The sequence below is a fragment of the Sturnira hondurensis genome, unplaced genomic scaffold (genome assembly GCF_014824575.4).
Source record: "Sturnira hondurensis isolate 20B ecotype Veracruz unplaced genomic scaffold, ASM1482457v3 Scaffold0015056, whole genome shotgun sequence".
NCBI classification, from domain to species: Eukaryota; Metazoa; Chordata; class Mammalia; order Chiroptera; family Phyllostomidae; genus Sturnira; species Sturnira hondurensis.
In genome coordinates, this window is record NW_028087687.1 from 3,978,497 (window position 1) to 3,993,294 (window position 14,798).

At 45.7% G+C, this 14,798-nt stretch overlaps 1 protein-coding gene across 1 annotated transcript in view; it reads right to left on the bottom strand.

Moving 5' to 3' along the window:
* Positions 1-14,401, bottom strand: part of PGCKA1 (PDCD10 and GCKIII kinases associated 1) — a 77,516-nt gene extending 63,115 nt beyond the window's left edge. Inside the window, exon 1 of the mRNA XM_037064355.1 lies at positions 14,299-14,401. The gene's annotated coding sequence lies outside the window, so the exon portion shown is untranslated. The remainder of the gene's footprint in view (positions 1-14,298) is intronic.
* Positions 14,402-14,798: the final 397 nt, after the last annotated feature.

The following is a 14,798-nucleotide window of genomic DNA, read 5'->3' on the forward strand; positions in this document are numbered from 1 at the left end:
CAAAAACTCTCCCCTGATCTCTCTTCCCTTCTCATGGAAGTCAGACCCCACAAGGGCTGTAATGCACCATTTATCTTTATTTTGTGGCACCACAATCGGAAATTCTCTTTTTATTTATGGGATTATTAAGTGTTCTTTTTCCCAGTAGATACTATAAGCCACAGGAGGACCAGGACTTCTTTTGTTTACAGCTGTATGCAGGTCAGCACACAGCCCCATGTCTGCCTCCACGCATGTGAAAATGGATGTATATAGCAAGCACATGGTGTGGGAGAACAGTAGTCAAGCATTTTATTTGCAAATTCAAGTTTTGCATTTGTGAAAAATGTCCACTGTGGGGTTCCAGAAAGGTGCCTTATACTGATTCTATAGGTCAGGCATATATATAGAAAGTGCTTAGTATGTATTTGTTGCATGCATATGAATTTCTACACAACTGAAGTTTTAATTTCCCTAAGGAAAAAAAAATACCTTGCCCCCAAGCCATTATTGAAAGATTAAAGATATTACCGAGTTTTTAAAAAGCTTATTTAGACAAGCAAAATTAAGAATTTCCACGCAATGTTATTTAGAATAGATATTAGATTTCATCAGCACTTTTTGAAAAACTGATTTATAGTGAAAAAACTGATTATACAACTAGGGTGGCTTTAGGGATCACATATAATTAGAAAATGCAACCTTTAATTCCTGAAGCTTCACACTTTTGAATATCTCAGAGACATCTCTTAGGTCTGATTCTCAGATTTACCAATTTTTACTGCAAAATTCACGCACGTGAAAACATTTAGAAAGACATCCCCAAGGAATTGCTTACCACCTTTCTCAGGAAATTCATGAACACGTGAGTTAAGATTAGTAGCATACAGTAGTCAAATATTTTTCCATGTCCCACCCAAAGCAAACATATGAAAATAGAAACTTCAAGGACAACTACAAAATATCTCCAAAGTTAAAGACACAGCATCCTTTTCTGCTTTGGTTTCCCTCTACACTTTCATCAGAAATACATATTCTTCCATCAGTCCCAATTGAGGAATTCTAGCAGGAAAACATTTTGATCATGGTGGAATTAATGTTTCCTTATACGTTTTTATATTATGAAGCAAACAAAGGAAACTGCAAAGAAGGTACTTGAATGTTTGTCCGTTACAGGTATTAAGAGCCATCACTGAATCCACCTTGTCTATCCCCTTAACTATACCTACACACCCTTACATTCTAATTCTTTCATGGAAACTTTAACTTCCAATAGAGGCTATCATGATCCCCATCTCCTAAAACGTCACACTGTTGAGACATACAAACTGTATCTCCCCAAACGTCACACTGCTAGCATAGGAATGCTTTATTAATATTCATTTGGACAAATTTCGGGGAACATTAATCCTTGAGTTTTCAGTGCAGACTATTTTTAATCTATCCTGTTGTCCATCTAACATGTTTTGCATTTTAATAGAAAATTTGGTAACTACAGCTCATGCCAAGATTACTATCAGTCAGGTAGGTTATTGCTCAGCCTGGCCACAGAGGAAAAGCACGGTGGGAAACACAACCTTTTCCAGGTATTTTGGAAGGCATACACGCGGCCCAGGACTGGGTTGGAAGGGCATCACACCAATTCCCTAACAACCCCTCCAGGGCTCACCACTCCTGTTTCTAGGAATTTCTGACCCTAAGATCTGTTGAGTTGTGGTTCACTCATATTCCTTCCTGTTCCGTTTGTAATGAAGGTCCCCTGGTTACTCCCTCATGCAAGGGCACACATCCTTCCCTTACCAGTTACTCTCAGCCTCTGTGTGAGGCTGGTATTCAAGAAGCTAAACTTCTGCATTTGTGCAAAGCATAATGTGAGCTTTCTAAAAGGCAGATGTATTGCTGATTGAGGGGGAAATAGTTATTAGCACTTCAAATTTATTTTTTCATCACATCGTAGTACTAGGTTTCTGAATATAATTTAAAGGCACATCGCAGGTGTGCTACTTAACTACTTTTGTTTTTTTCCAAATTTTAAGATAAGATGTATAAATGCATTATATGGGTAGTGCAAATAATTAAAGCATTGTGAACACAATTAGCAATAGGAGAAACTGGTGTGAAAGGGTGTAAAACTAAACTTCATATAAATGTGTATGTGTGAGTAAGCCTAAAAAATAAAAGATGGTAATTTTTAAAAATGGAAAAGTTTAAGATACGGAAAATGCTGAGTTGAAATACATGAATAAAACTCTGGAAACAAGCTCACCAAATTTCCAAAATGGGAGAACAGTTTCTGAAAGACAGTGGTCCATTTAGGTGATGAACAGCAGATGTCAAGTGCAGTTCAGCATAGACAATGGTGTTGTGATAGCTTCCAGGGAGAAGGAGAAAAGGATCAGGCACCAAAGGCGGGAAAACCGAAGAGCCCGTAGCAGACTGGGCCATGTAACTCCCCGGTAACCCCTGGTCTCAGGACAAAGACAGTTTTCTACCCTTGCTTCTGCCAGTGAATCCTGGTCCAGAAGAGTCCAGTTCGGGGGGGCCACCACCACCACATGAGGGTGGACAATCTGAGACACTGCTCGGGGGCCCACAATCAGGCCAGGGGTGGCTGTGATTCTGTAAGATAAGAAACAGTCCCTGAAATGTACTCCGTGAAAAGGGCCTTTGTGAGTCCTACAAGTGAGAGTTCTGAAGACAGCTGAGGGAAATTGCTGAGATTATCAACTAATTAAAAGAATCCTTGAATAGCGTGCCATTTGCTTCAGGGTAATGGCATATTGCTGCAGCAGAAGGGTACTCGCTGACTCCCCCCCTTACAGCCAAAGTCCATTTCCCCAGCACAACCCATTGGGCAGCCCAGCCCAGTACCCCTAGCTTATCCTTAGCGAGCGTGGTGCCTGTGTTTCTGCGTGAGTGCCATTCAAGTGTGGAAGTCTTTCTGCTCCCTGAATTTCAGCTCTGCGTCTTGGACCTGAAGTCTAAGGAAGGTCTTTTGACTGCTTTAATGACTGTTTTACAGTAGGTTGACCTTGACACTGGACCCTGCCTGTCTCAGTCTGAGCATGATTTTATAGAAGGAGAAAGACAGATTTATGTACTTCCCAGTCCAATGAAAGCCAAGTGATTCATAGGTACAGTGAGTGCCAGAGAAGATTTAGTTTATAGTAGAAAGGATTCTAGACTAAGAGTTAGCATGTCCCTGGATTCTCACCTTGGCCTTGCCGTTAATTCAGAGTCACGCGACTTTGGCCAGGCCATTAACCTCCCAGGCCATTAGCCTCAGTTTCCTCTGATGGGAAATGGAGATGCTGAACCAACTGACCCCTTTTGGGACCTAACGCTCTGGAACGAACGTGGTCTGTGTGTTCGGAGGAAGGAGAAATCATCGTGGGATTGGATGATCAGCAGTTTTCATGATAGAAACAGGGCAGTCTGCTCATTTCCTACCCAGTCAAATTTATCTGTTGCAAAATAAACCCAGCGTACAGAAATGTCTAATGTACATTGAAAATTTCTCTGGTAATCTCTGCCTCATAGATAATCACTGTTAGAAATTTTTTTCTGCCATATATTTTACCTGTAAGTGCTAATTATAATCATTATTATTGCTAAGTTATGAGGGGTGCCCCCAAGCCCCTTAGAATTTATTTATATTAAAAAATTGTGTATTCATTCTTACATGTTTAAACTTTGGTCACCTCCACAGTATTCTCCACTTGATGCAATGCACCTATCAAGACTCTTTTCCCACTGCTCAAAACAGTTTTGAACTCATCGATTTTGATGTCTTTTAGTGCTTTTGCTGTTTTTTTGTCTCACCTCTTCCACATTGGCAAAATGTTCCCCTTTGAGGATTTTTTTTTCTTCCAGGGAAACAAAAAAAAGTTGCTCTGTGCAAGACTGGGTGAATAGGGAGGGTGGGGCATGAGGGTCATGTCAATTTTGGTCAAAGACTGCTGAACACTCAGTGTGGTGTGGGTAGGTGTGCTCAGAAATCACCCATCATGAAATGGACCAATGTGTTGAAAGAGCCTTCAGAAAAATTCACTGATGCTGAATGCAGCCTCTCCCAACAACGCCAGCTGGTACACTGATACAGGTGGGTTCCTAGAACACTCACCTGGGGCGGGGGGAGGGGGAAGCCTGTACTACAAGAGGCCCACCCTCCAGAAGATAATTCTGTAAGTGCTAATTAAAATCATTACTATTTGTATTAATATGGATCACTAAGTACATGCTTCTTCAACAAATTTTTAAAAACTTAAGATTATATGCTGGACATCTTCACACCATGCCATCCCATACACACCTCGTTTTTCCCATCAGGACAGAGTTGTGCACTATATCCACAAATCACACCTCATTTAACTCCTGTATGTTGGCGACATGAAATTGTCTCTTTTGTTCTTTCTGATCACCAACAACACTACAACAAAATTATTGTATCCCCCTGTCCCCAAACTCAACCCGGATACCTCCTCCCTCACTTCTCCAGGCCAGCACCAGGTTCCAGTCACTTCCCCTAACCTCTCAGGGACCCACCCACCTCTCCCCAGCTACCTCCCCTTTAGTCAGTGGGAGTCGGCACCACCCACACCACAGCTCCTTACTTGGTTCCCTCTCCTCTAAGTCTGGCTTTTGGTTGACCAGACTTCAGCCAGGGCTGAACATCGGATCACTCTCCAGTTTAAAACCTTCAGTAGCTTCTCACTGTTCTTAGGATAAAGACCATTGCCTTGTAATGGTTGTATTATCTGTCATCACTTTGAAATACGTCGGGAGAGACAGTCTGAGCTTTCCCCATGTGATTTCAACCTGCACCTTAGGCTGTAAACTGAATGAGCTGCCCCCAGTCCAGCACCTGGGCTGCAGAGACGGCCGGCAAGCAAGTTATTATCTGAGGGCTGCACACAGTCCAGAGGTGGTCTCTGCAGTTATGTTAGCTTCTTTACCTCAAACCAGCGCGGAGGACGTTGTTAATTAGCAAATGGGTGTTAGAGGTAATTTTTGGGGGGGGGTGGAGGTAGGCGGAGAAGAGTTTAGCAAAGATAAATGGTGATAAAAGGAGACTTGCCTTGGGACGCTGAACGCACAGTACAGCGTACAGATGACGTGCTGTAGAATTGTGCACCCGAAGCCTGTATAATTTGGTTAACCCATGTCACCAAATAAATTCAATAAAAAGGAAAGAAGAAGAAGTTATTTCTCCTTGGCAAATCAGTTTTGTGTCAGATGTGTGGGTTGTCTAGACGTGGTGTTCAGGGGCGTCCAACCCCTTCGTGGGCCGCGCCCAGGATGGCGATGAATGCGGCCCAACAAAAAATTGTAAATTTACTTAAAACCTTTTTTTTTTGCTCATCAACTTCCATTAGTGTTTGCGTATTTAATGTGTGGCCTGGGACAACCTCTTCTTCTTTCCATGTGGCCCAGATATGCCAAAAACTTGGATACCCCTGGAGGCATTCCCACCCTTGTATTATCCTTGGAGGCTAGCAGTCCAGTAACCCGTGGTTACAACAGTCTCCAATGCTCATTGCTAAAAACGCCTGGTCCTGTAGTTAGGTCCAAGGCTTCTCTGCTAAAACACTTAGATTAGCTCAGCCCTGCCTCCAAAGAGTGTCACACTGCCTCTCTACAACTATCTATGAGATACTGGGTTGGCCAGAAAGTCAGTTTAGTTTTTTCTGTAAAGTAAAAGACACATTTTTTCATCTTTACCAATAACTTTATTGATTTGGATGTTGTGAGTATGTTGACTATCTCCCATGTGGTATAACACTGATTGTTCTCAATTAATGTCTGGATTTGATCACTATCCACTTCAATTAGTCCACTGGACTGTGGAGCATCGTCTAGCGAGAAATCTCCAGCATGAAACTTTGCAAAGCACTTTTGACACGTTCAATCAGTCACAGCACCTTCTCCGTACACTGTACAAGTCTTTCTTGTGTTTCAGTTGTGTGTTTACCTTTCTTGAAATAATATGCTGAAAATGTTGCATATCTTCTTCCATCTTTAATGTTAAAATGGCAACACAAAAATTCACCAATCTTGTTAAGTTTTTTAAAAAATGCACACTGATATGACAGCTGACACAATACAATCTAACAAAATTGTTTCAAATGAAGTTAAAGACAACTACTAGATCATACGGAAAAAAACAAACAAACTTATTGGCCAACCCAATACACAATTGCAGAAACTAAAAGAACAGAAAAAGGAATTTAGCTAAGCTTACAAAACAGGATGCGTGATTATTTTTATTCCTGCTTACTAATTAATGTGTTGAATGGAGCCTGAGATTTGCTTTTGGACCAGTGCGAGGCTGTGAGGAAGCAGACCTTTACTCTCACCCGTGTCTAAATACCTGAGGTTTCAACATCCACCCCTCAAAGAACCCTACGTAAGGAAGGAGGACCAGACTGGTGGAGGTCAGATTATCGTGCGTGTCTGATGAAGGCCTGCTTGCTCTCCCTCGCACCTTCCATCCCCATCTCCATCTCCATCTCCCTCCAGGCGCATGGCCACCTCAGGAGTGTGAGCAAACCGCCCTTGTTCCCAGGGCCCCCGACCCCTTCTGCGGAGTTAGATCCCTCTCATCTGTCCTCAGGGGAGCCCTTCCTGCCTCCCAGACAGGTGACACCCCCTGGGCCACCCTGCGCGGTGCCCAGGACCCCTCCCTGCTGTCCGTGGGGGAGTGCAGTGACATGTCTGTGTGACTAATGTGTCAACACCTACAGGACAGCCTCCAGGTCCACTGTGTTCACCTTTGAACCCCCAACACCTGCACAGCCTCTGTTTGTTCCACGGGCGCTCATTTAGATTTTAGCCTATGCAGCAATGTGGGGGACGGGAGGAGGCTTCTCATGTCACAAAGTTCACTAAGTGGTGTGGTCTCTACCCGGTGAAAACTCTTTCTGACGTATAGGTATTTAAATCCAACCAAACTTAAAGGGTGAAGGGGAAGACTATACCAAAGCCTGCAGGCAAGACAAGGGCCCTCTCTTTAAAATAAGATAAATGCCACCGTACTTATTTTGAAAATCCTTCATAGAAACGAGGGCCAGGAAAAAGCCACCTTCCGCCCCTCATTTTTCCATATTTTAGTTTCCTTTCGTGTGGACTCGCAGCAGGATCATCTGGCAGGTCAGGCGGTCCTGCGTCCCCCGCTCCTACTTCATCTCCCTCGAACTAAGTCACGAGCGCCCCTCACCTGCCACTGACTTGAACACGGCATCGTTGCTGCATTTCATCCCCGAATTCTCTACCTGCTTGAGGTATAGGGAGTCTTTACAACTACCTGTGGTCCAAACCTCTCACTTCACATTCGAGAAAACCAAAGGCCACAGAGGCGGAGAATCTGATTTGGCAAACATTTGCTAAGCGCAGACGCACTCTGGGGGAAGCAGTTAGTCAGCTTCCTAGTTTTATAGAGAAAGGAGCGGAAACCCAGGGGGATTACAGGAAATGCCTCCTGTGGTCCCAGGGCGATGGGCAGAGTCAGGATTCACACCCAAGGAGAGCCTGGCCCTCGGTCCAGTCTCCTCTGGGAGGTCGGCTCCCGAGTTCATTCCTCCCAGACGCCCTGCAGAGGTGCAGAGGCCCCCATGGCCCAGGGAGGGTCGAAGACACAAGCCCTGCCCCAGGTTTCTTTTCAAAGGGCTTTCAGAAAAGGCGCAGATGGTGAGCACAGGGCACACAGGGGCTGAAGAGATTTAATGGGACCAAACACGCATATGATGCTGTCATCTGTGTTTGGGAGGATGATCCTGGTGATTTCTGACTTATGGGCGTGTGTGTACATGGGCCACACCCAGTCGCACCTGCCATTAGGGGCCCTGCAAAGTGCTAGGGTGGCAAATTCTTGAGTTTTTATTTGTTCACTTGTTTTGCTTCTTGTTTGTCTAATTAACTCTTACAGGACAATTGTGTCTCAAGGGTTGCAATTTCTGCTAAATAATATCAATTATTCAGCAGAACCTACTTTAGCAGAAATCACAAACCCACTTTAGCTTTATTATTATTCTTATGTAAAAGTCACACTCCCCTGTCCCATTAAATCTTTGAATTTAGGCAGGGTATTAAATAAAAAAAAAAAAAAAAAAAACAAGCCTCTAGCTTTCTCCACACCAGTGGGCTTTGACTTCTCTGCCTTCCTTCGGGGGCTGGCTCACCTTCCCAGAGCCACAGCTTAGCCCTGTGCTTTGGCACCGGAAGGTGTTGCATCTAGAATAGAGACTGTAACAGAGACGGGACTCATTTTACAGGGGACCCTGGGGGGCGGGGGTTAGGCCTCCAGCCGTGGTCTTGGGAGATTGGGCCTCTGCCTGGGCTGCAGTGTATTTCTGAAGCTTTTGTTCTGTCCACTCCTAGGACACTTGGCTTCCTTCACCAAAACCAAACCCCAGTGAGAATCGTAAAACCTGCCAGGTCAAGTTTAAAAGAGAAGGCAGATAAATTGTACTTTGTAAACTAAATCTTCACTGTCTCGCCAATGAAATCTGTTTTACAATTCTCTTCTGCAATGACTACAGGAGTAAGTGCATTTGGTTACACGCTAGGTGGCTAGCAAACCAGGATCCAATCCCAGGTTTTTAGGACTTGACAACGGGAGCTTCCCCAGCTCCTTGCAGGGCAGACGAGGCTGGGAAACAGGGCAGGGAATTCCCCCGAGGCAGGTTAGGCAGAGTGCAGGGCTCGGGGTTTAGAAATGAGAGGTCCTGCTTTTGTTTTGTTTCCAACTTGTGGGGTACCCTTGAACCCCTTCTCTCCAGGCCTCAGTCTTCTTATCCACACAACCAGGTGTTTTGACCCCTTTGGGGTCACGATTCTGTAATCTATGGACATTTTTTTTTCTGCCCTCAGCTAAGAACAGGCCTAAAAATGTACTTGGAAAACACTAAAATCTTTTTATCGCTCAAAGAATCAAATGAAAAGCTTCAAAAGAGCTCACATTATTTGAAATATAAAACATAATTAGTTGTCACTGGGATCAATATATGGGAAGAAAACATAAGAAAGCCAGGTGAGGAAAGAACCATTTTTTTTCCTGAGGTATTTTCAAGTTTCTATGAAATAAATACTTCAAAATCATCCTTACACATTGTCAAGCACCTTTCTGAGTTCGGTACAGTGTATATGGAAAACAAAATCAGACCCATAATTGATCAGATCAAAAATTCCCCAAAGACCAAATATAAAACCTTCAGAGCGTTTCAGCGCACAGACAAAAGATTGGGCTGGGATTCAGTAGACCTGGGTTCGAATCCTGACTGGGTGACATCGCTAAATCTCATGTTCTTACCTGTGTAAGGGGCACAATACCCACCCCCCCACCTGTACAGATGTCCATGGGGCAGTTGCGAGGTCTAATGGACAGAAGAACTATATAAAGAACTGTTTCGTTATAACTAATTACCTGCCAAAAAATTCTCACTTATACTTGAGAAATTTACCTGAGCACTGAGATTTGGAACTTCAGTGTTTGAATTGCCTCTTGGCAAAACCACCACCATCACCGAAATGAATCTTCTTTTTCAGTAGTAAAGAAACACAGGCAAAGGTACTATGCCAAGCTAAAGGCTGGGAGACAACCCAGAACCTGGCAGTCCAGAACCATCTTCGCTTCCTCTCTCACTTTCCTTAGAATCCAATCTGGCATCAAGTCCTGTGGGCTGTGCTTTGAAATGCCTCCCAGATTGGACCGTTGGTCTCCTATTTCTCACCACCTCTGCCTTCATCTGAGCGGTCCTCATGACATGCCCAGATGACAGTAAAGCCTCATCCTTCTCCCCTCCAGGACCCCCTCAGGGCCTTCTGATTAGCCTTTCTAGGAAAAAGCAGACTTCCTTCTACACCAGGAATGAACTTGCCCTTGCAGAGGCCCTGTCTAGTCTGGGAATTCCTTTACCTGACTGCAGACTTCAGCCTCAGGGCCTGTGCTCTTGCTGTTCTCCTTGCCCGGAGTGTTCTTCCACTAGCCCCTCTTCCTACTGTGTCCCCTGCTCCCTACAGTGCCTGTTCCTCAGACTCCACTGTGCTTAGGAGGAACCTGGGATCCTGCTCACAGGCTGGTTCTGATCCAATGGATCGGAGGTGGAGTCAAGACGGCACTTGAGACCAGTTCCCAGGTGCGCACCCCATGGCTCTGTCCCTCACCTGCCGCATCCCCTCAGTCAGACTACCGTGCTTGGGTTTGAGTTTCTTCACCTGTAACACAGGAATCCTGCCTTCACTTCTGGAGTTGAGGTGAGACTTAAGTTAGGTAACTTAGATCAAGGGCTCTGCCAAGGGGTGGCAGATTGCAAACATGGCCACAATTCTCCACCCGTCCTGAATCCTCACAATTCTTTCTACTTGCTCTTGAAATTGGAAGAGAAGCAACTCGTGTCCATTTCAGCCTAGACTCCAATGCTCCCTGCTTCCATGGTTGCTCTTACAGCTCTTACAACTATATTGGGGCTGCCCAATGTTGGGGGGCAGGAGGCCCCGCTCCCCAGCTGACTCAGTGGGCAGTCAGCTAATACGCAGAGGCAGAGCCACCCTGGGGACCCTGCGTGCAGAGGAAGCCTGGTGCAGACCAGCCCCAAACTGCTGATCCACAAAGTCATAAACTAAATAATGGTGGTTGCTTTGAGTTATTGGGGTTTAGAGTGGTTTGTTAGGTAAATGATACTATATATGTAAACAATTTCTCCATAAACAGTAACTATACTATTTTAAGAAAAAGGGCACTTGACAGAAAAAAGAATTTTCCGTACGACTAAAATTTGTACTTTTTGGTTAGTGTGGGAAGATAACTGAACTGGGGATCGGGATTTCTGAGGTTCTGGTTCCAGTGGGTTTTCCAATGGGCAGCTTTAACACCTTGGACATACATATCATTTAGGCTTTTTGAGCCTCATTTTTTTTCTAGCTCTAAAAATGTTTAAAGGTGCATTTTTCCAAAATGCAATACTTATTTCCTTGCTAACACAGAGTCCTGAACCCAGTTTTCTTTTCTTGCGGACTTAGGTTTTAATCACAGACAACCATTCCTGCATTGCCCTCTCTATTTGGCACCTGGTTATGGCTACATTCCACACTAAATCATACTAGCCATACAGTGCACCTGCAAGGTGGGCTTCCTTGCTGCGGACCAGGAACTCAGATAGCCAAGCTCCCTGCAAATCAAAAGGTAAACCTGCAAGGCCATGGCAGTCCTGGTGAGGATCTAAGTATGCAGCTCGCAACTGTCTGCAGGTACAGGTAGGCAGGTTGCAGTAAACGTTCCCTTCCAGGTTGCAGTAAACACTCTGGAGGACTGAGGGTGCGTAGTCTGATCACCAAATAAGAAGGATGCTGCTCTACAACGATCCGGTGTGCATCAAGTCTGCCTTTGCCACACAGCTGTAACCCAAGTTAGGTACTCAGTCATCAAATGGGTGGGAGGTTTAACACCAAAATTAAAGGGCATTTCTAAACTCGTGTGTGTAGAGATTCAACTCTGGGACTAACGAACAAGTGGATTACAAATATGCCCAAATATCTGTTACGTAAAAAAGCTATACATATCGCCACGAGCCAATAACCAAGGAGACTTTTCTTCTCCCATAGGCATTCAGTGACTCCCACACCACTCGTGTCACCACTCGGAGTCACCACCGCAACGCTATGCTCCTGCTCCAGCAGTAATAACAATAGTCTTCTCCAGGACAGATAACAGGCCATGTTGTGACCAACTTAAAAGAGGAGGCCGTTCTACCGCCCCCTTTCATTACTGTAACACAGTCAAAACTCGGGTGTTTTTATTTCCGAGGAGCTACCTCAGAGAACAAGTCTACAATACAAGGGCAACACATTATCTTAATTCTCAATGCAGCCTGGGACTTTTTAAAATACAGGTCTGCTCTGCTTCAAGTCCTCCATGGCCTCTCTGAAGACCGTCAGACGAGGGCAAGGCCTGTGTCCCCAGCACCTCACCATGGCGCCTGAGTCCCTGGGTCTGCGCACGTGCTATCTCGACGGCCAGACCAGGGTTTCACTTAATTCTAGAGTCACTCGCCCTCTGAACCTCCAGGGCTAGGGCTGACACACGAGATGTGATATTCTTTTTGTCTTACGCAACTCAGGAGTGTCTTTTCTAAGATGCTTGAAGACTCTGAGTCAGTATTTCAAGTTCTTTTAAGTATCTGCTTCAGGGCATGTGTTCCTCCGATGGGTGTGTTATAAGCATGTTTTACGATAGGGTCCTTTGGATGACATATATTCCTTTTGGAGATTCCAAACTCTGTGGGACATGCTCAGAGTACAAAGAGATAAAAGATTTCATTTTATTTTTCTAAACAGCATTCACTGGGTAAGCAGACAGAAAAAGATGGCTTTGGCTGTGCCAAAAAGATGGCATCTGATCTGTGGAGGGCTGAAGGCTGACGTCTGCCCTCCCTTATCAACTCCTCTTTTCCAAATATCTAGAAACTTTACCTGCAACAGATAATCAATCTAAAGACCAAGCAGGGAAGGAAAACAAGGCAGGACAGTATTATTTAACCAAGAATCCCCCAAAGAGTCCAAGATTCAGGGTGATTGGAAAAATTGTGAAACTAGGGGAGTTTGAAACGTTCCAGGTGGAGGAAAGCCAGCGACGGGGAGGCTCGCCCTCAGTTATTCGGAAACTGGAGCCCATTCCAAGAAGCATAGTCAATGGGCTCTTGGGCACCCTCGGTCGCACAGTTCCAAGGGCCAGAGGGCGGTGCCTGCTCTGCCCTTGGGCTGGCACTGGATTCAGGCCAGAGCTCAGTCAGGTAGTGGTTCTAGGCTCACAGAGGCACGAGGTAAGCAGTCAGGGGAATCCTTCTATTTTCTAGGTTCATGAACATATTTCACTGGTATACAAGTTTTTGTTTTAAATTCCAGATATGCAAAAGCTCTTCATACATAGCAAAGATTGCTCACATTTATCTTTCCATGTCATTACATACCTAAATCTTTAGCCACTGGGGAGGACCAGGGCCTGGGGCAGGTGCCACGAGAGAGACACTTCTCTGTGGTCAAGGCAGCTTCCTATTAAGGGGTTCTTCACACTTTCGATAAATGCAAGGAACCTGGAACTCTACCTTCAGCCATTCACATTATTGTGTCAGTGAGCTGCCTGGGGACTGCTGTTGTTTAGCCTTGAAAGGGTTTAACCTCTGTCTCCTCCTTAAAACAGTAATAGCTGAAGGATTAAATGTGGGAATAAGTGGCAAATACACACTCTATCATTTTTAAAAGCAGCAACCAATGTCCATTTTTTCTCATTCAACTCTCCACAGTTGCTCATCTTTCCCCAGCTGCCGCTCCTTCCAATAACTTGGTTACAACCACCCAGGACATCCGCAAATCACAGTGAGACTCGTCGCCAGTGATTCCCTCTTCATAGTGACGGGTAGAAAATGCCCATCTTTAATGATTTTGAACTGATCTCCTCTCCATTCACTGGGCAAACATCTATACCACAATGCAAAATAAAATGTCCCAAGTTACTAAAGGGAGTTTTTATTGTTTTTCAATTTAATTACAGTGCCGGAGAAAAGAAACTGAAACACTGATTTCAGTCTTACATCACTGGAAAAATTCTTCAGGGGTAGTTTGTGAAAATCTCACCTTATCAGAGTGGCCAAGGTCAAGGAGACTCAAGTAACCCACCAGGAAGAACTTGCCTCATTATTAAATATTCAGCAAACAGTTTGTGACCATTTAACCCTTCGCACCTAGAACCCTCTTTCAATACCTGCTCCTACCGGGCACTGGCACCCTATCCCCTTCACACGTGCCCACTGCCACCCAGGGCACCAGCACCCTAAGGGGACAAATCCCGGGACCCAAGGGCATTTCAAAGAAATTGCCACAGTCACGTTCTATTTCCGTTTTAAAAGTGGGAGGGGGGCTTAGAAATAAGGGAAAATCTCTTACAGTTTTACCAATTCAAGTTCTTGGGCACTGTTGAAAGTTCATTAAGGATTTTAAAAACAAAAGTGTTTCATACACCAATTAGATGCCATGCTTTACAAACTGTCTTGATCTTTGGGGAACTTGCAAAAGCCCCCCCTCTCGCCCCCTGTCCTGGACTTTGCCTGTCTTCTCGTGACTTTCTTGAACGGTATGACTTGTTCCAGGTAATCAGATTGACAATCGCCTCACTTTTTTGACTCGCCCCCAAGGCAAAAAGAAATAAAGAAATAAAAATAACTCGGGAAAGAAGTCGGGGAAATAATGCCACCCAGCCCAGTTCCGCAGCGGTCAAGCCTTTGCCCTCCCCGCGGAGGGACCCGACGGCAGGCTGGGAGACTGTCCTACCTGGGGTCGGGCGGCGGCGGCGGCGGCAGGGTCGGGGTCACGGCGCCCATGCTCCGCGGGCCTCGGGCGGCCGCGCCGGGAAACACCAGCGGCTCCGCGCTGCCCCGAGCCCGCGGTGCTCGCAGCTGCCGCCCCGGCGCCGTCATTGGGCCGGCGCGTCACGTGGCCCGCCCCGAGGCGAGCCTCCCCAGCACGTGTAACCCTTTACCTGCGCGCCCCGCGCCGCGCGGCTCCCCAGGAGGTTCCCTGGCTGCACCCGGCGCCCGCGCCCGAGCCCCTGGATCCCGACTTCCGACCCCCGGCAGCTGGGGCAGGCCTTCCGGACGCACTGGAGCGAAAAAGCCCCAGAAGAGCGGCCTCCGGCATCCACACCCAGGCCGGACTCCTGCCTGTGTTGGGAAACTTTGTCTGCTGTCCCACGATTCTGGACGTTAGTGGGGAGATAAATAAACGCACCCCTTGCAAGTAGATTTAGACCGCTCACCCCTGAGTTTTTCTGT